General features: G+C 39.5%; 1 long non-coding RNA gene and 1 pseudogene across 1 annotated transcript in view; both read right to left on the reverse strand.

The window, feature by feature from the left end:
- LOC148443232 (uncharacterized) overlaps positions 1 to 26,065 on the reverse strand; it is a 300,038-nt gene that overhangs the window by 218,960 nt on the left and 55,013 nt on the right. The gene's annotated exons all lie outside the window — the stretch shown is intronic.
- On the reverse strand, positions 4,894 to 5,013 carry LOC148443234 (5S ribosomal RNA; annotated as a pseudogene).

The following is a 26,065-nucleotide window of genomic DNA, read 5'->3' on the forward strand; positions in this document are numbered from 1 at the left end:
GGACCTGCATGGCTACTAGAACCGATATCTGCCTGTTGCGAAGCAACCTGCATATTTGTGATTGTAGGGTAAGGATCTTCTCCTCCGGCAGATATATTTTCTGCACCACGGAGTCCAATCTCACTCCCAAATGACACATCTGTTGTACCGGACAGGGTGACGACATTTGCCAGTTTATGATCCAGCCTTGACTGTACAGATATGATACTGTCAGCCTCAAATGACCCTGTACCTGCTGTGGGGACTGCCCCAGCAACAGGAGGTCATCCAAGTAAGGCAAAATCCTGACGCCTTGGCGTCTGAGGCATGCCATCATCACTGCCATCACCTTGGTGAATACCCAAGGAGCTGTGAACAGGCCAAACGGCAGGGCCTGGAACTGAAAATGTTCCTCCCCTACCGCAAAATGAAGAAATTTTTGATGAGCCTGTGTGATTGGGATGTGAAGGTAAGCATCCTGTATATCTAGGGATACCATATTGTCCCCCTGTTCCATTGCCAACACAATCGATCACAATATTTCCATCCTGAACCCGAGGGCTTGAACAAATTTGTTGAGCTCTCTCAGATTCAGAATAGGCCGATATGACCAATTCGGTTTCTGAACCAAGAACAGATTGGAGTAAAACCCTCTGGGAACTGATTCTCTCGCACTGTAATCACTACTTCTTATGCTAGCAAGGCAAGAATAGTCTTCTGAAGGGCCAAATCTTTTTCTGAACCCACCTGCAGGTTTACACAAAAGAACCTTTGCAGAGGAGTCCTCCAAAACGTCAGGGCGTACCCTCGGGAAACAACTCCTCAAACCCAGGCATCCTCCATCGTGAGGTGCCAGGGCTCTGAGAACCAAAGTAGTTGGCCCCCCACCCTGGGATCCCCCAGGGGGAGGCCCATCCCATCAGGCCACTGGTTTATACTGGACCCTAGATCCTGGACGTTTGTTCTGCCAGGGCTTCCTGGGTCCTGCCTTTTTTGGTGGAAATCTCGCTGAGGGCTGACCTTTGGCTTTGCCCTCTGGCCAAAACCCCCAAAAGAACGCCCTCCTCAATTTAGACGAGGTTGCTGATGGCAAACCTGCCGTCTTTGTGGCTACCATGAAGGATACAATATTGTCAAATTCTGGACCAAAGAGAACACCTCCTGTGAATGGAAGGAATTCTAGGGCCTTTTTGGACCCGGCATCTGCCTTCCAATCCTTCAACAAGAGGATACTATGTGCCACCATGGACTCTGCTGAAACTTTAGAGGAAAGGATCCCTGCATCCAAAGCGGCATCTCCCAAATACAAGGCCTCTTCTCTAATAAAGGAGATCATATCCAGTTGCTCCTTAGAGGCATCTGGTAAAGACTATGTTAGAGTCTTGGCCCACTCCTCAATAGCTCTTGCTACCCAGGCAGTGGCCATAGCTGGGTGGGTGGCCGTTCCAGCCAGCAAAAAATTTGATTTGATACATGTCTCCAGTCTCCTATCTGTGTTTTCCTTCTGCAAAACTGCTGAGATTAGCAGAGTGGTACGTTTAATCAGCTGTGCTACATGTGCATCAACTGACGGTGAATTCTCCCACTTGGCACAATCCTCTGCTAGAAAAGGATATAGAAGCCTCATTCTTTTAGAAGAATGTTTATCTTATCCAGACGAACCCAGGCTTCCTCCATAAGTTCTGACAAATGTTCAGACTTTGGGAATTCTGCCTTAACCACTTTCTGGCACTTAAACAGGGGGGCTTTCCTAGGCGGAAGATCCCCTATCTCGATATTTAACACTGATTTTACTGCCCTTATCAGAAAAGGGACATCGGCTACTGGGAAATGATCATCGCCCTCCTTTGAGCTAGACTCCTGTGAAGAGTCCTGTGCCTGTTCCTCCTCGGAGGAGGCACTGGAGTACTCACCCATATGAGGTGATATATGGCGCCTAGCTTTAGGCTGCTTTGGCTTGACAGCCTGAGGCTGGAAAACCCCCAAGGATGATGCCATAACCTTACCAGCACCAGGGTCCATCCAAGGTGGCCACATCATGGGCATAGGATGCATCTGCTGAGGCCAACCCCAAATGGGTGGTACCGGGGCAGCCAGCCATTCTGCCACCTGAGCCGTTACCTGAGAAAATGAAGCCCAAGGGGGCTCAGGGCCTGAAACAGGCAAACTTAATTGGTGTGGTGGCTGTCTGAAACAGTTCCCACAAAGCCCATTTTGTAGAAAGTCCTGTGGGGAAAATCCTGCCTTGCAGGCTACACAGGATATCTGCAACAGGGCTCCCACCACCAGACCCTCAGATTCCTTAGACATAACACTATGCCACTGGTTCTGAGTGTCTATGTGCTGCTTTCTACTCTCAACCCACACACCCGTAGCAAGGGAAGGGGAGAGACAGTGACAGTATACAGGAATTACAGTTCTTTCACAGAAGAAACAGTGGGCCTGATTCAGAGCTGCTCGTAAGCAGCTGATCGTTCGCTCTGAGTGATATTCACACAACTGCGCATGCGTATGGGTTGTAATACGCATGCGCGAACCAGTAATTGCAGTCGAAAATTTTGTGCTCGCAAAATAGCGAATGCCTGCTAATTTGAGTGACAGAATGAGGCGTTTGTGGGTGGTAACAGGGGAAGGTGCTTGAAAACGGGGAGTGGAGATCCGAACGCAGGCGTGCCAAATGGTCAAAACGGGCATTTTAAGGGTGTGCATAATGAACAAAGCAGCGTCATCGACCACGTCACTTGGTTGTCTTTTAGCCTGAACTGCTCGCATAATTGCGGTAGGAGAATGCTACCACAAGCACTGCGAGCAGTTCAGATGCCTTTTCGATGTACTCGATTAATCTAATAAACAGTGGATATGACATAGGATGCGAGCGGCCAGGGGGCGTTTATTAAAAAATAGCGAGCGCATGTTTCATTCGCTCGTTCAGACATAGAGGCATCAACAGACAGCAAAGAGTAATCGCTCTATTTAAATATCCGGACCCTTTTTCTGAACGTGCGAGCGCAAATAGTGTCCGGCTCTGAATCAGGCCCAGTATCCATAAACAACCATCACATGTCATGCATAAATACTCCATGAGCCATATAAGCTCTCACTACCACAATCAGCCTAAGCTTAGGTAGGATGGAGCCCTGTAAACACCTAAACCAGCAGTAGGCAAGGTATACAGGGAGACTGCCCAGCGTCCTGTAGGAGCAGCATTCAGAGAGCAACTGACATACACTCTGGCTGCCCTATATATGGAGGCTGGGAGGAGCAATCCACAATCACTGTGCCAGAGGACTGAACTAGCGTGTGGATTGGGGAATGGGACACCGGGGAAGTGTACCTCCCCTATGCTGCCTTGACCTGCCGGTAAACTGACCTGGCCGCTGCCACAAGCCCTGGCTGGTCAGGAACATCATATCCCGGCGGTCTAGGCTAGGAGACAAGCCGCATGCCTCCTGACTGCAGCGCGCCTCCAGCCAGTCTCACCACCGGAGGCCGGACCACCACGTGGTCCCGGCGTCAGCGGCCACTGCAACCACCTGCATGCCTGCCATCCCCTTGATCCGGTTGCGGTCCAGGGCCTGAGAGCCCCTGCCGAATCCCCTGCCATGGACCTGCCAAGGCTAGTGGTGTGGCGCCGGAGGAGGTAGTTGCCGCGCGTGGCAGGTGCGCCTCCTATCAGGCACAAGGCTGCTTCCAGGACAGCTCAGACCACCTGCTGAGATAGAGAGTAAACTCTCTCTCCATTTTTTGTTTTTTTTTGTTACTCGTCTGCAGGACTGCTCTATGTGGTGAACACACCAAACAGGAAGAACTGGCAACCTGAGGCAGGGGGTGGGGTATATGGGGAGGAACCCCGCTGCATCCTGGGAGCAGAGAACTCATTTTTCGTTAACTGTTTGGTGACTGAGATTCATACCCCAGGATAATGGCTGAGGACCCCATGGACCCCGAAGAAGAAATATATATATATATATATATATATATACACACACACATACACACACATATGTACATACATATATATATATATATATACACATAATGTATGAACGTGAAGAAAACAGCAGCACTCACGGGACTGGGTAAAATAAGACTCAGGTACACAAGAGGTGTAAGGGATTTGAGGACTTTGATCAAGAATACAGCAGTGATAAAAAGTACATACATTTATAGAACTGTGTAATGGTGGTGAAGTGCTGTCCACGCCCATCCTGCTGGTCGCCGTGTTAATGATGTCATCAGCGTGCGGCCGAGCTGTCACGATGCACGTGACCTGCGGTGTGTGATGCTGAAAATACTGACGTACATCCACCGGCGTCAACTGCAGGGCGGAGGGCGGAGTTATGTAAATGGTCACCAAGGAGACAGTGGGTAACAAACAAGATAAACAAGCGAATGCAACAATGTGATAGGTGCATCAAAATAAACAGGGTGCCAACTGATGTTGGAAATAAACCTGCATATATAGGTGAACATATACATGAGTGCTAAACAAACCATAAGTATAAAACATATAACATATAAACTGCAATGATCATCATATGGTGCAATTATGCACAACAATTATTTAAGCGAAAAAATTAAACAGCACTAATTGAGATGATACAGTGGATAACAAGATAAATCAGACCAATGAGCAAGCAATAAAATCTGGATCTACACCGTGTGGCATAGGGATAAAAGAAAATAAAATAGGGGCTATACAAAATGCTGGTATCACTGGACTAAGCAGGTGCGTCTGAAAAACCTTTCACATATAAATGGATATGTATAGACATGGGATGGAATGGTGAAACAATGCTGCAACACTGTAGAGGAAATCGCCTGTGATGAACTAAGGACCACACCATGTGGAGTGTGGAAAAGATCTAAATGACCGAAAGAGGTAAGAGTTGGAAAAAGTGCAAACTTATAAACGATTTACAAAACCTGGTATTCCAAGGGAGTCACCCACCCTAGTACTGACCAGGCCAGACACTGATTAGCTTCCAAGATCGGACGGGATCGGGCTTATCCAGTGTGAGTATGTTAATAAACCTAGAGAAAGTAACCAACGGCCTCTCCAACAATTATAACCTCTAAAGTAGGTAATAGATCACACACATTAAGTGGAACCCTGGTCCAAAGACAAAATAGGCGTAGAACAAATCAAATGTAGTGGTGGAGACAAGAAATGATGGCCAACTATATTAAGCTGTATGATGGTCAAAATAAATCAAGCACAGCATCATAGAAAAATAGTGATCAAGTAACTGGACATATATTGAGTCTAATAAAAAAATGGTGATCAAAACATGAAGATATATATGCAACCAATTGAACGCACAAGGAAAAATAGGGGACATAAGCATAGTTCAAAGAAAACAGGCAAACGATAATGTCTCATTAAGCCCCAAAGGTGCAACCGTATTCATGTTATGTATCCAACATGCTTCCAGTTGCAATAGGCGTTTATCTCTATCACCTCCTCTCTTAGTGGTCGGCACGTGATCGATAACCTTGTGTCTCAAAGTGGCTAACGGATGTTTGAATTCTTTAAAATGTCTAGCCACGGGCTGATCGTTGTCTTTTCCCTCAAGGGCTTGTCTAATGGCTGTGCGATGTTGCGCCATCCTGATCCTCATCATACACAATGTTTTGCCTATTTGATTGTTTAATCAATTTTTTCTACATTTTCCTGGCACATATTTATCTGCACATTGATTATAACATGACACAGACCAATACCAATAACCTCAGTAACCTTAGTACCCCTGCTGACGGCAGTGGATTCGATAATCTTCAACTTCCAATTGGTGATATTTTAAGCTTTAGTGAATCTGAGGCAGAACATTTATATTTCAAAGATTCTTTCTTACAGTCTGCAGGATCAGACTCAGTTGATGAATTGTATCACTCAATATTAAAACTTAAAAAGAAAGAGGTGGATTACTACTTTCATGGAGTCACGTTGTCAGACTACCACAGGGAAAGAAAAATACCCAGAGGGTTTCGCATTAAAAATATCCCTACAATTGGAAGAAACAATGTTGAGTTCTGCAGGAAATGGGTGGCAGTTCTAAACAAATGTTCCCTGGAACTGATACTTCTTGTCATTGAAGAATCAGGCAGGGAACTCAATGATATAAAGGACAAAATCAAGTCATTTGAAATTTCACATTTGTCATCCTTGTCCAGTGATACTTCAACGGATTGGATGACTAAATTGAATACACAGATCAATGACTATAAACGTGATCTAATTAAATATAAAAAAGAAAAATTAGCCAAAGTCAACCTTGATTATCAGGAACAACGCGTATATACATGGGTAACTGGCAGAGCTCTTCCAACTCGTCCTTACAAAACAAAAAAATTATTCAAACGTAGACCTATTGCTGACACTGATTATTCTAGTGCTGCAAATTCATCCCATAGTGAAACAGATTGTATTCCCACTCCAGCGTCTCAGAAACCCCATTTAGGGGTTTACAAAGAGGAGGAGGGCCCGCACGCGACGTGGAGGGCAGGGGAGGAGATCGAGGCAAAAGACCTTACAAAAAGAGAATATAATTGTTAATCTTTCCAGCAAAACCCTAACAGTTGCTGAGATGAGTCTTTTAAACAGAGGGCTATCTTTTGTGACCACATGTAAGTTTGACAGTTTCCTTTGGAAACAAGATTTGTGGTAATTTCACTGCAACCTGAAACTTAAAGAATTTTATGCAGCCAAAGACTCTGACACTTCGTCTTACTCTAAAGGTCCAGTTGAGAGTAAATCCACCTTTGAACCCCAATCAATTAACGCCTCTATCAAGAGCTTTATTAGGTTGGTAGCCCATCATGTCACTTTAGAGACCAAAAATAGTCCCAAAACATATTTAAACCTCAGCAAAGACGAATATAATGCTTTACACACATTAAGCAATGATAAGAATATTGTGATTCGTTCTGCAGATAAAGGCGGAGCAGTGGTTCTTCAAGATACCACCTCTTACAAAAATGAGATCTACAGACAATTAACTGATCAACAAGTCTACATGAGATTGGAAAGTGATCCTACCAATTTCTATAAACTAGAACTTGATCAAATTCTGGATGATGCCATTTCCAACAATTGGCTTGACAATAACTTGGGCCAGAATTTAAAAACTGCTAAACCCACTGTACCCTTGATCTACACTCTACCTAAAATACATAAATCCCTTATTTCCCCACCAGGACGACCAATTATTTCTTCCAGAGGATCTTTATTTAGTGTAGTATCTAAATTTTTGGACTTCTATGTACAGCCGTTGCTGACAAGTGAACTGACATTTTTGAAAGACACTAACTCTTTCATTGAAAAATTATTTCAGTTACAAGATCTACCAGCAAATCTTTTACTTTGTACTATTGATGTGGTGGCATTGTACACCAGCATCCCTCATTCTCAGGGATTGGAATATATGAAATCCTTTTTGGAGTCTAAACTTGAGTACACTAGACCTAATATTGAGCTTTTTATTCTACTCTTAGAGAAAACCCTCACCAGGAACTATTTTTTCTTTGGTAATGGTTTCTATCTACAGAAGAAGGGATGCGCTATGGGGTCCCATGTAGCACCTTCATTTGCTAATGTTTATATGTTCCAAATTGAACAAATGTTGTTCTTATCAAACCCGGAATTCAACAAACATCTTGTATATTTCATCAGATACATAGATGATATTTTTGTTATTTGGTCTGGGACCTCGTTACAATTTTCTACAGCAATGCGGCAAATTAATTTAATGCATGAACATATCAAATTTACTTATGAATGCAGCACACAGAATGTACATTATTTGGATGTCAACATCAGCTGGTCTGGCTCAGCTTTCATCACAAATGTATACACGAAACCAACAGACTGTAACACTCTGCTGCACGCTGAGAGTTATCATCCAGTACCACTTAAGAAAAGTTTACCTTACTCTCAATTCCTGCGTATCAGGCGAATCATGAGTGACACTAAGATGGCTGGCGATCAAATGGATTGCATGATGAAAAAGTTCTTGAATCGTGGCTACAATGAAGTGGAACTCCGTCAAGCCAAAACCAGAGCTCTCAAGAAATGCAATGACAGCCATAATGAATGACCATACAATAGGCTTCATAAACCACCTACCATGTTCATCTCCCAGTATAACACCTTGAGCAACTCTATCAATTCTACTGTCAAAAAACTGTGGCCGATAGTCAACACTGACAGTAACCTTAAACCATTATATTCTTCTAGAATTATGATGGGCTACTTGAGAGGTAAGAATTTGAAGGAATGGCTGGTACATAATGACATTTCTACTTCCGAAGACTCATTGGGTACCAATTTTCTATCTCGCAAGCCTGGCTGTTATAAATGCATCAGCTGTACCACATGCAGACACATGGAAACTGGCTCCCATGTTGTCCATCCGCATTCAGGGAGACGTATCCCTATCAGACATGTTCTGAACTGTATGAGCAAATTTATTATCTATATCAATTGGTGTCTGTGCGGCCTGGCCTATATAGGCAAAACATCGTGTACGATGAGGATCAGGATTTCGCAACATCGCACAGCCATTAGACAAGCCCTTGAGGGAAAAGACAATGATCAGCCCGTGGCTAGACATTTTAAAGAATTCAAACATCCGTTAGCCACTTTGAGACACAAGGTTATCGATCACGTGCCGACCACTAAGAGAGGAGGTGATAGAGATAAACGCCTATTGCAATTGGAAGCACATTGGATACATAACATGAAAATGGTTGCACCTTTGGGGCTTATTGAGACATTATCGTTTGCCTTTTTTATTTGAACTATGCTTATGTCCCCTATTTTTCCTTGTGCGTTCAATTGGTTGCATATATATCTTCATGTTTTGATCACCATTTTTTTATTAGACTCAATATATGTCCAGATACTTGATCACTATTTTTCTATGATGCTGTGCTTGATTTATTTTGACCATCATACAGCTTAATATCATTGGCCATCATTTCTTGTCTCCACCACTACATTTGATTTGTTCTACGCCTATTTTGTCTTTGGACCAGGGTTCCACTTAATGTGTGTGATCTATGACCTACTTTAGAGGTTATAATTGTTGGAGAGGCCGATGGTTACTTTCTCTAGGTTTACTAACATACTCACACTGGATAAGCCCGGTCAGTACTAGGGTGGGTGACTCCCTTGGAATACCAGGTTTTGTAAATCGTATATAAGTTTGGACTTTTTCCAATTCTTACCTCTTTCGGTCATTTAGATCTTTTCCACACTCCACGTGATGTGGTCCTTTGTTCATCACAGGCGATTTCCTCTACAGTGTTGCAGCATTGTTTCACCATTCCATCCCATGTCTATACATATCCATTTATATGTGAAAGGTTTTTCAGATGCACCTGCTTAGTCCTGTGATACCAGCATTTTGTATAGCCCCTATTTTCTTTTCTTTTATCCCTATGCCACACTGTGTAGATCCAGCTTTTATTGCTTGCTCATTGGTCTGATTAATCTTGTTATCCACTGTATCATCTCAATTAGTGCTGTTTAATTTTTTCGCTTAAATAATTGTTGTGCATAATTGCACCATATGATGATCATTGCAGTTTATATGTTATATGTTTTATACTTATGGTTTGTTTAGCACTCATGTATTTGTTCACCTATATATGCAGGTTTATTTCCAACATCAGTTGGCACCCTGTTTATTTTGATGCACCTATCACATTGTTGCATTCGCTTGTTTATCTTGTTTGTTACCCACTGTCTCCTTGGTGACCATTTACATAACTCCGCCCTCCGCCCTGCAGCTGACGCCGGTGGATGTACGTCAGTATTTTCAGCATCACACGCCGCAGGTCACGTGCATCGTGACAGCTCGGGCAACGCATGCTGATGATGTCATTAACACGGCGACCAGCTGGATGGGCGCGGACAGCACTTAACCACCATTACACAGTTCTATAAAGATATGTACTTTGTATCACTGCTGTATTCTTGATAAAAGTCCTCACTGACTGAAACGTCGAATCCCTTACACCTCTTGTGTACCTGAGTCATATTTTACCCAGTCCCGTGAGTGCCGCTGTTTTCTTCACGTTCATACATTAGGTTCCTCCACCTCAGATGGCACCTGGGCAAGTATTGATTGGTACCATGGAGTGCCGGCTCCAGTAACTTTATATATATACATATATATATACATAAAAGCACATGAGTATATAAGGTGTTCGTGTTTTGTATAGAGGGTGGTAAATTTTATAACTCAAAAAATCACACCAATAGAGAGCCAGAGATGAGGAGATAGAGAAGGATCATGATTTCACAGAGAGACAGAGATAAAGATAATAATAGATCGAGGTACTGTTCTGTACACTATTTAATTTGATTGAGTCATTGAGACCTCCTGGACTCAGAGTTTTAAGACTATAGATCTAGAAGGCCTCTCATCTACACAGTCAGTTGTATATATAGCCACCTCTCATAGTAATTTTAACCTGTTCAATAGCTTTGATTTTAATTTTACCTATACTGCCTTTCTGACAGTCTGTCATGTGTCTATACAGAAAATTTGTTCTAGAATTCATCAGTATGTTTCTTTTATGTTTCATGAACCTAATGTGTAATTTCCTGGTGGTGTGACTCACATATTGTAGGCCGCACCCACAGTCCAAAATTAAAGCTATTGAACAGGTTAAAATTACTATGAGAGGTGGCTATAGATACAACTGACTGTGTAGATGAGAGGCCTTCTAGATCTATAGTCTTAAAACTCTAACTCTTACCCACCCCCTAGTGCCCAACTCTAACATACTCTCCCGTAACCTAACCATAAGCCTCCACCTAGTGCCTAACTCTAACCCCTACCCTAACATAACCCACCTGTACCTCACCCTAACTCTAACTGTCCAGTCCCTGCAGAATGTTGAAATTTCACACATGCAGATACCATTGCCAATATGTTCAATGTTGAATTTTTTTCCATATAGCTGTAAATATGTACATTTTAGCAAAGCAGATGCCCCCTAATTTGAGATCATATAATAAAAAACTAAGGCCTGTATTCAATTAGGGAGGGAAAAGTCCATGCTTGACTTTTTGCTCCACATCGGAGATTTTCTTGGGATAAAGTATTGGGCGTGTATCTGCTCTATCCCCGTATTCAATTTAGAATGAGAGAAAATGGGACCCGGAGATTTGGGATCCACGAAAAAAATGGGAATTTTCTGAAAATAATTGTAGGACACCCCCTAAAGATGTCCAGACATGTTTTTGCCTGCAGAAGAAAGTCGGGGTTTTTAAATAGCCGCGGCAGGTGTTTTTTTCCCGACATTGAAGAAGTGATGCAGAAGAGCATTTACGGTTTTTTTTTTTTTTTTTTTAAGTGGTCCCATCAAATTTGGGGTACATGAAAATGGGTAATAGCATATTTTTAAATCCCTAAAGTAATTTTTTTTAAAATTCTGCAACAATGCACCTGCCGCTAATAGCCTATTCTAGAAAACACCTGCTGCATACTTACAGAATACCCCTGAACCTATTTCCCTATTTTTAAACACTGTTTCCTCTCTTCTTTTTTTTCACACCGAATTTTAATTAATTCTTTTGTGGTGTCCCTATTTTTTTTTTTTTTTACTTTTTTTGACAGTTTATTTTTGAATGACATTCCGAGGGGTGCAGGCTATTTTTTTTAGCCTGCACCCCTAAACCCCTTTTCTGCACTTTTTTTCGCTATGAAAAACATGGTGAAAAGTTATCCCTGTTTTTTTTCAAAGACTTTTCGAGCCTGCGAAAAGTCTTTGAAATTGAATACGGGGATAATTGAAATAGACGAAAATGACGCAGCCTAATTGAATACCCCCCTAAGATGATTTATTTTTTAGCAGATCTTTGTGCATAACAAGTGTGCTTTTGTAAATTTACCATTTAATTATGCCCCAGTGCCCCAATTTTCATGCATTGCACAGCTTACAAGCATTGAGCATAATTAAATTGAGTCACTTCTCATACATTCTGCATGCAATTATCAAAATGTACAGGCACTTTTACAGCACAACTCTTTTTTTATGCACTGAACAGGATTCGGTCACAGAATTAAAGTCTTGCACTACCTGGAAAAACGTTACACACATATGTTAATAAAAAAGAAGAAACAATTTATAGATAAGGCACAAAATTAGGCAGCATAGAATTTTTCAGAAACAAGTCACCCTAACTTGTCAAAATAGCATAAAAAAAATAATATGCCAAAAAAAGTCCTTGCGCCAAATATTCAATCCAGTAGATTATTCCATCTGTAGAGGAATCAGCAGTAATAGAATCTTCTTAAGTAGAATACTCCAACCAAGCACATATGAAATAAACAGATGGCAATATATTAGAGAATAAGATCAATTTATGTAAACTTCAAAGGGAGTAGGTCAAATATGAATGTCCTTTTAAATCCTTCCATGTAACATAAATTACAGGACCACCAATGTAACGTGCCCTCCTATTATAGAGAATGCTCACATGAATAATACCTATAGAGGTTAAGTGTTAGTCCCATCAAGGTTTCTTTAACCATCACATAGATAAAATAAAGAAACAAACAGCAAGATGCACACATTTATTCTTACTTGAGAAAAACTATAATGAATCTCATAAGTGTTTCTTTATCCTCCATTAAGAGCAATATCTCTAAGAGAAAAAAAGAAAACTTCACATGTAGTATTTTAAAACTACATTTAATAGACAAACAGTATTAAAACTGGAGGTAAAACCTCCATACTAGATAGATGGTATAAACAGGCACGATGGATAGACACAACAGACAGCGATGGGACCCGGGTATTCCACTGCTGCAAGTGTAAGCCAAAATCCAGTTATAAATCAGGTACCAGGTAGACCTCCAATGTCACTCCTCCTGACATGTTTCGACACCATCGGGTGTCTTTTTCAAAGTGGAGTGAAAAGTAAAATGTACAGTTTTATAAACCCGTGAACAAGAAGTCTAAATCCGGAAGTGAGCTACTTAATAATAAACAACTTTAAATACCCTGCAAGACAACTTACTATAATACTCGGACATAAGTCCCGCAGCACTATTATGCGGAGACTAAAAGCATTTAACTTACGATGCAAGTCCCTCCATAAACACGTGATCGGACCACACTGTCCGCCAAACCTGCTCAATAAAGATTGTTGACATCACGTGACAAGAAAGCACGTGATCGGACCAGCATCTATTAAGATGCTGAAGGATTGTCTCAGTCACTTGATTGGACAATATTGTCCATCTGAAAAACTACTAAATAAAGATTTATTGAAACTGCATAATAAAAAACACGTGATCGGACCAGCAACTATGTAGATGCTGAATGGTGACCATGGTAATATAAACGCAAATTAAAGGTATACATATTGGTGGACTATCCGAACCTCATTTACATAATAGATACTGAATATGTATAATCAGACCAGATTATCATGATTAAAAGTAATTCACTAACATAGAAAATGGACAATAAATATTTATACACATATAAAAGAACAGATAAACATAAATTTATAAATATTCAAAATATTCATCATAAAAATAAAATAAAAAATACTAAACAAAAAAATTCAATGAAAAACATAATCAAAGAAACCATTTAACTTCAAAATCATGATTCAAACCTGCGGCTACAAAGTATTCAATTTGTATATACATCTCATTTCTGTTTGGGCTAAACGTAAATCCCTATTGTTTGATCTCCTGTTCTCTTTAATAATGGAGATACCACAGAATCGTTGAATACTCTTGGTTGAACTATTATGTTGGCTTTTAAAATGAGCCGAGAAAGGATGATTTTCCAAACCTTTTGCAATATATCTTACATGTTCTGCCCATCGCTTTTTAATGCCATTTTGGTTTTACCTACATAAACTAAATTACAAGAACACTCAATAGCGTATATGGCATAACGTGTATGACACGTAATAAAATCAGTGATTTTATGGTTTCCGCCTTGTGTTTTAAATTCAGTAATTTTATATAAACCACTGGGACAAGCTTTATACAGCTTACAGTCACCACATCTATAGAAACCCTTATTCCTCGGGAGAAACCTTTTACCATCCATAGGTAAAGCACTAGATACCAAAGAATCCTTAATAGTCGGTGCTCGTCTATATATAAATTTAGGTTTGTTAGTGAGGATTTTCCCAAGGTTTTCATCTTATAAGAGAATATTCCAGTTCTTTTTAATAATACTTTCTATATTTTTGTATTGCCTATTAAAAGTAGTACAGAAGGACATGGTAAACTTGTTCTCTACCCGTTCCTTCTTCCTATCCCCTAAAAGGAGTCCCCTATCCATGACTGTAACCTCTTTCATCGTCTGATGTAAAGTATTCACCTTATAACCTTTTTGAATAAATTTGCCAGTCATTTCACTAGCTTGTTTATGGAAAATTTCTTTATCATAGCAATTATGGCGTAACCTCATAAGTTAGCCCTTCGGTACTCCATCTTACCATTGGAGCAGATGATTACTAGACCTCTCTATATATTGTCAGGTCCATAAATATTGGGAGATTGACAATATTCACCTCTATTCACCACCACAATGGTTTTGAAATGAAACAAACAAGATGTGCTTTAACTGCAGACTTTCAGATTTAATTTGAGGGTAATTACATCCAAATCGAGTGAACGGTGTAGGAATTACAACAGTTTCAATATGTGCCTCCCACTTTTTAAGGGACCAAAAGTAATGGGACTATCAACTCAAAAGCTATTTCATGGACAGGTGTGAGCTATTCCCTCATTATTTCATTATCAATTAAGCAGGTAAAAGGTCTGGAGTTGATTCTAGGTGTGACATTTGCATTTGGAATCAGTTGCTATCAACTCTCAATATGAGATCCAAAGAGCTATCACTATCAGTAAAGGAAGCCATCATTAGGCTGAAAAATCAAAACAAACCCATCAGAGAGATAGCAAAAACATTAGGTGTGACCAAATCAACTGTTTGGAACATTCTTAAAAAGAAAGAATGCACCAGAGAGCTCAGCAACACCAAAAGACCCGGAAGACCACGGAAAACAACTGTGGTGGATGACAAAATAATTATTTCCTTGGTAAAGAAAAACCCCTTCACAACAGTTGGCCAAATCAAGAACACTCTCCAGGAGGTAGGTGTATATGTGTCAAAGTCAACAATCAAAAGAAGACTTCACAAGAGTGAATATAGAGGGTTCACCACAAGATGCAAACCATTGGTGAGCCACAAAAACAGGAAGACCAGATTAGAGTTTGCCAAACAACATGTAAAAAAGCCATTACAGTTCTGGAACAACATCCTATGGACAGATAAGACAAAGATCAACTTGTACCAGAGCGATTGGAAGAGAAGAGATGGAAAGGAACTGCTCATGATCCTCGTCAGTGAAGCATGGTGGTGGTAGTGTCATGGCGTGGGCATGTATGGCTGCCAAAGGAACTGGTTCCCTTGTATTTATTGATGATGTGACTGCTGACAAAAGCAGCAGAATGAATTCTGAAGAGTTTTGGGCAATATTATATGCTCAGTCAAATACTTCATAACTCATTGGACGGAGCTTCACAGTGCAGATGGACAATGACCTGAAGCATACTGCATAAGCAAGCAAGGAGTTTTTTAAGGCTAAAAAGTGGAATGTTATGCAATGGCCAAGTCAATCCCCTGACCTGAATCCGATTTAGCATGCATTTCACTTGATGAAGACAAAACTGAAGGGAAAATGCCCCAAGAACAATCAGGAACTGAAGACATTGGCAGTAGAGGCCTGGCAGAGTATCACCAGGTATGAAACCCAGCATCTGGTGATGTCTATGCGTTCCAGACTTCAGGCTGTAATTGTCTGCAAAGGATTTGCAACAAAGTATTAACAAGTGAAAGTTAGATTTAGGATTGTTTAGTTTGTCCCATTACTTTTGGCCACTTAAAAAGTGGAAGCTACATATAGAAACCATTGTAATTTCTACACCATTCACCTGATTTGGATGTAATTACCCTCAAATTAAATCTGAAAGTCTGTAGTTAATGCACATCTTGTTTGTTTCATTTCAAAGCCATTGTGGTGGTGAATAGAGGCCAAAATATAAAAATTCTGTCAATGTCCCAATATTTATGGACCTGACTGTATGTGTTTGAATCTGTGGGTTTGCTGAAGTTATATGTAGTCAGCTGTCCATTTTTAATCTCAATCGTTAAATCCAAAAAATTCACAGCAACATCACTGATATTATAGCAGAGTTGGATATTCAAAATATTAGAATTGAGATACTCACAAAAACTCTCAAGGGCTGATCTTTCGCCCTTCCAAATAAAGAGTATATCATCTATATAATGCCACCAATGCACCAGGTTCGTGCTCCAGCCATGCCTCCAAACATGTAACTCCTCCCACCTTGACATGAAGAGATTGTTATAGCTGGGCGCGAACCTGGTGCGAACCTGGTGCCCACGTTTTGCATATAGAATTTACCATTAAAATTAAAGTAATTATTACTGAGAATAAATGTAATCCTGTCTACAAGGAATTCACATAACCCCTTGTCCAATCTATCCTTTCTAAAGTATGTCTAACTGCTTCTATACCATCAAGATGTGAAATGATGGTATAGAGCAAAGATACATCTGCAGTAATAAGGAACATATTCTCTTCCCATTTGATGGTTTCTAATTTATTCAAGATGTCTTTAGTATCTTTTAGATGTGACTTATCTTTAGATACCAAGGGTTGCAAATAATGATCTATGATAAGTTAGCTGTAATGGCATTGGTTCCAGCCACTATTGGGCATCCTGGTGGAGCATTTAGACTTTTATGAATCTTTGGGAGTAAGTATAGTACCGGAACTGAGAATTCCTCATTATTTAAAAATTCTGATACTTCTTTAGAAAATGTTCCTAAATTCAAATACTGATGAAACAAAGTTTTAAGCTAAGTACACTTACAGAAGGATCAATTTTGAGCTTTTTGTATGTGATATCATCATTAAGTTGCCTGTATCCTTCATAGAGATAATCAGATTTATGAAGAATAACCACTTCCCCCCCTTTATCTGCCTGCTTGATAATAATCTCTTGATTATCCTGTAAAGATTTTAAAGCAGATCTTTCTTCAACTGTAAGGTTATTTCTATACTTCTTTTTATTGGGATAATTTTTCACCTGTTCTATATCCTTCAGTACACTCTTATAGAATGCCTCTACAAAACATCCCTTGGCAAATGAGGGATTAAAAAGTGATTTCGTCTTAAATTTATCTATCGATATTTCTTCATTATTACTCTCATCCCCAAAAAACTTTTTGAGTGATAGCTTATGGACAAACTTTTGCAAATCAATAAACAAATCAAAAAAATGTATATTATTAGAAGGGGAGAATTTAAGACCATTCGATAGTACCATTTTCTCGATGTCATTCATAACATAACTACTAAGGTTATAGATTTTAATCATCCCAGTATCTGCCTTTCGATTTCCAATTTCTCCTGCTATAATATCATCCTTTTCTGACCCTATTAATTTATTCTTCTTTTTATTTGTATATATTTTGGGTTTAGGTTTCCCTGCCCTTTTACCTCTTTTAGTTTTATTTTTATGATGAATATTTTGAATATTTATATATTTTTTTTATATACAAATGTATATTTATGTTTATCTATTCTTTTATATGTGTGTATATTTAATGTCCATTTTCTATGTTAATGAATTACTTTTAATCATGATAATCTGGTCTGATTATAAATATTCAGTATCTATTATGTAAATGAGGTTTGGATATTCCACCGATATGTATACCTTTATTTGCGTTTATATTACCATGGTCACCATTCAGCATCTAGATAGTTGCTGGTTCGATCACGTGTTTTTTATTATGCGGTTTCAATAAATCTTTATTTAGTAGTTTTTCAGATGGACAATATTGTCCAATCAAGTGACTGAGACAATCCTTCAGCATCTTAATAGACGCTGGTCCAATCACGTGTTTTCTTGTCACGTGATGTCAACAATCTTTATTGAGCAGGTTTGGTAGACAGTGGGGTCCGATCACATATTTATGGAGGGACCTGCATCGTAAGTTAAGCACTTTTAGCATCCGCATAATAGTGCTGCGGGACTTATGTCCGAGTATTACAGTAAGTTGTCTTGCAAGGTATTTAAAGTTTTTTATTATTAAGCAGCTCACTTCCGGATTTAGACTTCCAGTTCACGGGTTTATAAACCTGAGCATTTTAGTTTTCACTCCACTTTGAAAAAGACACCCGACGGTGTCGAAACATGTCAGGAGGAGTGACATTGGAGGTCTACCTGGTACCTGATTTATAACTGGATTTTGGCTTACACTTGCAGCAGTGGAAAACCCGGGTCCCATCGCTGTCTGTTGTGTCTATCTATCATGCCTGTTTATACCATTTATCTGGCACGGAAGTTTTACCCTCATTTTTAATACTGTTTGTCTATTAAATGTAGTTTTAAAATACTACACCATGTGAAATTTTCTTTTTTTTTCTGAGAGATACTGCTCTTAATGGAGGATAAATAAACCCTTATGAGATTCATTACAGTTTTTCTCAAGTAAGAATCAATGTGAGCATCTTGCTGTTTGTTTCATTATTTTATCTATGTGATGGTTAAAGAAACCTTGATGGGATTAACACTTAACCTCTATAGGTATTTTTCATGTGAGCATTCTCTATAATAGGAGGGCAAGTTACATTGGTGGTCCTGTAATTTATTCTACACGGAAGTATTTAAAAGGACATTCATATTTGACCTACTCCCTTTGAAGTTTACATAAATTGATCTTTTTCTCTAATATATTGCCATCTGTTTATTTAATATGTGCTTGATTGGAGTATTCTACTTAAGAAGATTCTATTACTGCTGATTCCTCTACAGATGGAATAATCTACTGGATTGAATATTTTGCGCAAGGACTTTTTTGTCATATTATTGTTTTTATGTTACACACATGTGTAGCATATGCTTCAATATGTACTTAAGGGCATCAATGCAAACTTTATAGATGATATAGAGTAAATAGAAACAAATGCAAAGACTTACAAGGGCAAGGATATAATTTTTTTAACTATTATCCTGTCTCACTATTATTTTTTAAACAGATTTTATATACTATATTTTTGAACAAGAAAATAGTATGACAAATTACAAGTTTGCATTATAAAAGTAATTGTATTGGTATTGTATGATATTTATAAGGTTTTACATGTAGAATATGCAAATTTAAGAGAAGATTGAGTCTATCAGGAGAAGTAAGGGCATGTAGTAACTGGGATTTAAAACTTTATCCTGCAGGAAACAGATAACCATGCAGCGCCTGGCATAGGGTTGCAGCATTAATCATATGACTATTGAGAAAAATCAGTCTGACAGCTGCTCTCAATATGGATTTGAGTGATGTCAATAAGTTTAATTTATGGCTATGGAGCTAAGAAATATAGTTACTGAAGAAGTAGATGAGAAGTGTGTGGATTTATGGTTTAATCAGGGACATAATTTAATATAATCTACTTTTTATTTTAATTAATCACTTGCCTGGCATGGTCACATCTAATGCAACCAGTCAGAAATTCCCACTAATCAGATGCTGAAACATAATCTTCCAGCAGCCAGTATCAGAGAGACCTTCTGGTCTCTTTGCAACCACAACACCCCCACTACAATGTCCAGATCATTGCTGGCCATATTGATTGTTACCCAGTGGCAGCTCCCACCCAGCATGGCTGCAAAGGCAGCTGTGACTTCCATAGAGGCAGCAGCCACGGCTTCTAATATCTGCAGCTGTGGCTGTTTCCTGATCACTGTGGCCAGCAGTGAACAAGAAGTCAACATCTACCATCCTGGCATGGCTGCAGAGCAGCTGCAGCTCCTGAAAGCTGGCTGTGGTTGCTGCTGTGTCCAGCTGGAAGCACCGCCACCTCCCCCATCTGGCCACTGCTGCTCCCACAGCTATCCCCTCCAGGCTGAAGCAACCACACCTCCTTCTTCTTCACTGAAGGCCACAGGAATCAAGCAGTGCAGACACAGTATGTATATATATATATATATATATATATATTTTTTTTTTTTTTTAATATAGTATTTTATTTTTTACCAAAAATACACAGGACTGCTTAATCCCACTGGAAGGCCGATAATCTCAGGAATAATTTCCCGTACAGCAAATATATATGAATATGTAGAAGTGTTTTTAAATGAATATGATTAACCTCATACATCAAAGACACTACAGTGTTTTTACAGATTTTAGAAAATGTCGAGTTGAAAGATCATTATTTTTGGGTAACAATAGCTGTTCAATTTTTTTACACTTCCATAGAACACATGGAGGGGATAAAATCCTGTAGTGAATTATTGGCCATTAACCTAACATTTAATAATGATCAAAAAGATTTTATTGGTAACTTGATACAATTAATTTTATTTTTAACACAATTATTTTACATTTGTGGATAAATATTATGTACAAACATGTTGAACAGCCATGGGCACTGTATTTGGTTTTCCAATCTCCATATGGTAAACTGGGAGCATAAATACATTTATGGGGACAACCCTTATAAGGAAAATATTGTTCTATACAAGTACTACATAGAATGTGTGGTAATCATTTGGAGTGGATCTTTATACTTGTTTAAAGAATTAATTTTTTATCTAAGCCAAAATTAATAAAATTTATCATTTACATAAAAAATATACCAAAATCAGATATAATATGTAGATTAAGTATTGGTATTCGAAAACAATGTGATCAATACTTCAAATTATATTAAACCAGTAAACACATAATAGTGGATAAAAATAGTGGATATGCAAAACACTGAAAACTTAATATTCCATTTTCACAGTTTTGCAGAGTGAAGCGTAACTGTAACCAAAGGGAACTGTGTAAAAACCAGATAGACATATATGCAAATAGATTCTTAGAAAGAGGATATCCTGATTCCTTGGTCAAATAAACCATAAATAAAACTAACAACACAGATATAAAAATATTATTAGACTATAAAGTTAAATAAAAGAGGAATACAGATGATATCCACTTCAGCACTTCCTTTAATAATCATGATAAGGTAATATACAAAGTAATAAATAAACATTGGGGATTACTGAACAACTACCCTTTACTCACACAGATTTTACCTGAAAAACCTAAGGTTATATTTAGAAGAGCTTGCAATCTGCAGGACATATTAGTATTAGCGCCTAGTATGTTAACATCCATTCATCCAATCCAGAATGAGATATGGGGGAGCAAAGTTAAGGGTTCCCACAAATCTGGACACTGAAATGTATGTAACAATATAAGAATAGTTAAAGTCCCGGTGTGCTTTAAGCAGCCACAAGATCAAAAATACAAAAAGTTATCCCCACAACTTTGACACGTGGATCACACAAAAACTGGAAAGATAATGATATCTCACGGTGCTCTATAATGGTACCAAAGTTCCAGAGGTAATAACATAGGGCCTGATTCAGACCCACTCGCGAGCGGCTGTACGCTCGCAAGTGGGTCGATGGTCTGCACTGAGCATGCGCACGACGGAGGGAGTTCCGTCGTGCGCATGCGCCAGACACGACGAGCGAAGGACTTTCCTTCGCTCGTTGTGTCCGATCAAAGGGGGCGTGCTGTCAATGTTGATTGACAGCACGCCCCCTTTGGTGGGCGTGCCGGGGGCGTGCCTCCCTGACGGGGGCGTGCCCACGGGAACGCCTCCCGTCAGAAGCCGGCCCACTGACATCACTAGTGATGTCAGTGGGAGTGATTTTGGCTCTGATAGAGCCAAAATCACTCCGGAGCTTGCGGTTGAAAACCTCAACCGCAGGCTCCGGCTCGCAATTTCGATGGTCGCGATGGTCACGACCATCGCGGCCATCAAAATGCACGCTCGTATAGCCTGTGGGTGGTGACCCACAGCTATACGAGTGTCCAGGAGGACGCTCCATGAAAAAGGAGCCCGGCCCTCATGCAGAGCGTGCGCTCTGCTCAGAGCGTACGGCTCTGAATGAGGGCCATAGTCCTGTGACCAGAAATCCTTATCCTGCCATAATCTCTTTTTGTCAATAGACTGTGCATATTTTGGAGATGAAGGAAAATGTTATTCCAAAATTTTCTAACCCCACCGTAGTAGTGAAGCTGGTCCCTGCATCAAAGGACACCCATGGAATGTGAATCTCAAAGAGAAGTAGGAGAGAAGCAAAACATTCTATGGGGATAAAAAAGATATCACGGAGGCAATATCTGAATCAAATTTAGATCCCAGTATATAGAACCTAGTTGTTAATAAACCTACGGACTCTTATCTCTAACTGTCTCTCTGCTATCTCTTCCTGGATGTCCCAGCGATTTCTCAAACTTAATATGTCTAAGACTGAGCTGATAGTCTTCCCACCCTCCCACATAACATGTCCCACTATTTCTTTATTAATAGATGGCATTACTATATCATCTAGACCAGGGGTTCTCAACCACGGTCCTCAAGGCACACTAACAGTCCAGATTTTGAGGATAGCCATCCTGGAGCACAGGTGACATAATTAGTACTCAATTATTTTGATTTAACCATCTGTGCTCAAGCCTGGATATCACCAAAACCAGGACTGTTAGTGTGCCTTGAGGACCGAGGTTGGGAATCACTGATCTAGACCCAAAGTGCGATGTCTTGGAGTCATCCTGGACTCTTCCCTCTCCTTCAAACTACATATTCAGAACCTCTCGTAGTCCTGTCATTTCCATCTCAAGAATATTTCCAGGATCAGACCCTTTCTCACCCAGGATGCTACCAAAACCCTTGTACATTCACTGGTCATGTCCAGATTGGACTACTGTAACCGTCTCCTAGCTGGCCTCTCCAAATCCCATCTCTCTCCTCTCCAGTCTGTGCTCAATGCTGCTGCTCGGCTCATCTTCCTCTCCAAATGCTCTATACATCTGCCTCCCCTCTTTTGCAAGCCCTCCACTGGCTCCCTTTCCCTTTCAGAACCCAATTCAAGGCTCTCACACTCACTTACAAAGCCCTCACCCATTCCTCTCCAATTTACATCTCTGATCTCATCTCATCTCTGATCTCATCTCCCTTCACTCTTCTGTCCACCCTCTTCATTCACTTAATACATGCTGCCTTTCATGCCAATTGATTACTTCCTCCCACTCCCACCTCCAAGACTTTGCCCGTGCTGGTCCTCACCTTTGGAACTCCCTCCCTCTCCCTATCAGACTCTGCGCCTCTCTACCATCTTTCAAACAAGCTCTTAAGACCCACTACTTCATTAAAGCCTTCCAGCACTCATCCTAACTTGCTGCTACATCTTCCTTTCTCCCCGCCCACCCCATTCTGTGTCACTCCTGTTTGTTTTCCCCTCCCTTAAAGAATGTAATCTCTTTCAAGCAGGGCCCTCTACCCTCTTGTGCTTCTCCCTACTGTAATTTAATCTCTTACTAGCCACTTGGACAACTAACACTTGGCTGCTTATGCGGGCATTAATGTCACTAATATAGCAATGTTTATCCATGTCCTGCATTGTATTGTATTGTAAGTCAATGGTTACTTTTTTCTCTATGTACTTTGTAAGGCGCTGCGGAACACTTGTGGCACCATAAAAATAAATGATAATAATAATAATAATTATACTATAAAAGATCATTTTAGTCCCAGTGAATAAAGTCAAGAACTGTTTCAGTCCAAAAGAAATATGGGTCTTCCACAAAGATTTAGGAAAGATAGTATCATTGACAGGAAGAACACGGGTGATTCTCAGTATCTTAAAACAATCAGGCCTCATTATATATCTCCTGATGAGGGAAATATCATTGATAAATGGGACGTGGAAGAAAATATGAGAGAGGATTGGTTTAGAGCAGAGACTAGACAATCCCCCCAAAAAAGGAGGATAGGAAAGTATGAGGTGGATGCTGACTGGAGAAAAGGTAGTTATAGAGATCAAATTGATTTCACCAGTCCAGAAATAGTAAGACCCAATGTACTCACAAAAAAATAGATTCTTTCCATTAAGTAATGATAGGACTCCCTACTCCTCTCCTTTTTTAGGAATAATAGGTCACCAATGCAATATAAGGTAAAACATTGGAAATATAGAGGAAAGAGGTGGCATCCCTAAATTTAGAAAAAGGAAAAATAATAAACAAATAAAAGATGCCAGTAGAGTAATTAGGGAAAACTACATGAGTGAAGATCCTGTTATAAATGGGAAGGTAAAAATTTTCAATATCAGTTTTCATGACCTATCAAAAGATGAGACTTTTGGTTCTGGAAAGGGGTTTGAAATATGCCCCCACCACTAGCATTAATAAATTCTCTACATTTGTAGATGTACATAAATATGTTATGAAGCTCACCCTAAAAAAGTTTTTTCCTAGTAAAGAGGATGAGGAAGAAACCAACATTACTGATTTTTTTGCGAACACCCTATTTAAACCTAAATCGGTATTTTACCCAGCCCATATTAAAGGCAATTATTTGGACACTTTCTCCGCCCCTTGTTCAAGAAGACATAAGGAAATTAAATGTAGAGAAAGGCAGATCCAATATGACTAAGAAGAAGAGAGAAGCCCTAAAAACACTACAGTTCTATTCTGATCTAGTGAGGGGTGGTAGTGATGGACCGGACTTGGTATGAAACTGAAGTCAATAAACTATTGGGAGACAGAACCACATATCACAAATTAAGGTCAGATCCAACTGCAAATATTACAAATAAGTTGGCTGCCATGGTGGATACCTTTGGCAAACAAGGGATTCTTTAATTCCAATTAACAGAAATTTCTTACCAATTCAGACCCTATACCACCGGTTATTTACATACTACTAAAGGTACATAAGGATCCACTCCAACCCCCTGGGAGACCTATAGTCTCCGGAGTGGATTCAAAAACATCCAACCTTTTGGAGTATATTGATTATCACCTGCAGCCATTAATATGTACCAACAAATCACAGTTAAAGGATACTAGGGATATCCTAAACAAATTGTCTGTGATGACATGTGAACAAGATTTCAGGCTAATGACAGCAGATGTTAAATCGCTGTACACTATAATTGATCATCAGGCTGGTATTAAGGCTGTTAAAAAATTTCTCGCAACTAGTTCATCGGATAAGAAACAAGAATTTTTAATATGTGGTGTTGAATTTATTTTATGCAAAAATTATTTTAGATTCAAAGATGATTTTTATATACAAAAAGTCAGCACCACCATGGGCATCCGGGTTTACACCAAGTTATGCCAACATTTTTATGGGGCAATGGGAGACTTATACAGTTTGGACCAATGACCCATATGGTGCTAACCTGGTGTCCTGGTGGCATTATATTGATGATATTTTATAAATTTTGAGGGGAGACCGTGCACTTCTGACAGAATTTTGCACATATTTAAATAATAATTTTTTAAACATTGAATTAAGTTTTAATATTATCAATTTGGAGGTTAATTTTTTTTAGACATCACCATTTATCATGAGAATATGAAGGTCATGACTAAAACTTTCTGTAAACCAATGGATTCAAGAACATACATTGGAGCTGATAGTTTGCATCATCGAAATTGGCTATTGTCAATTCCAAATGGTCAACTAAAAAGGCTCAAACAAAACTGTACAGATGATAAAATCTTTAGAGAGCAGGCCATTTAAATTAAAAATAATTTTGTCATGTGGGTATGGTCATGAACCAGTTACCAAAGCCTTGGAAGAAATAGAAAATATAGAAAGACATAATCTATTAAATAATGCCCCAAAAGTTAAGAGACAGGATGATGGTTATCAATGGGGCTTTATCACTGGATATTGTGCCCAACAAAGGGCTATTGAGAAAATTTTAAACAAACACTGGTCCATTTTACAAAAAGATCCTGTCATTGGGGGTAAGATACCACATAGACCGAGAGTTATATATAAAAAGGCACCAAATTTGGCCAACAAATTAGTTAGAAGTGCCTTTCCCCGTAGTGGCCAAAATGGGTATATTAAATCTAAAGTTTTTTTTCCATTGTGGGCTGTGTTTGGGCTGTAAGGGGGTTCCCAACACCTATGACAGTGCAAAAA

Source organism: Taudactylus pleione, unplaced genomic scaffold, assembly GCF_031769625.1.
Source record: "Taudactylus pleione unplaced genomic scaffold, aTauple2 ptg001314l, whole genome shotgun sequence".
Lineage (NCBI taxonomy): Eukaryota > Metazoa > Chordata > Amphibia > Anura > Myobatrachidae > Taudactylus > Taudactylus pleione.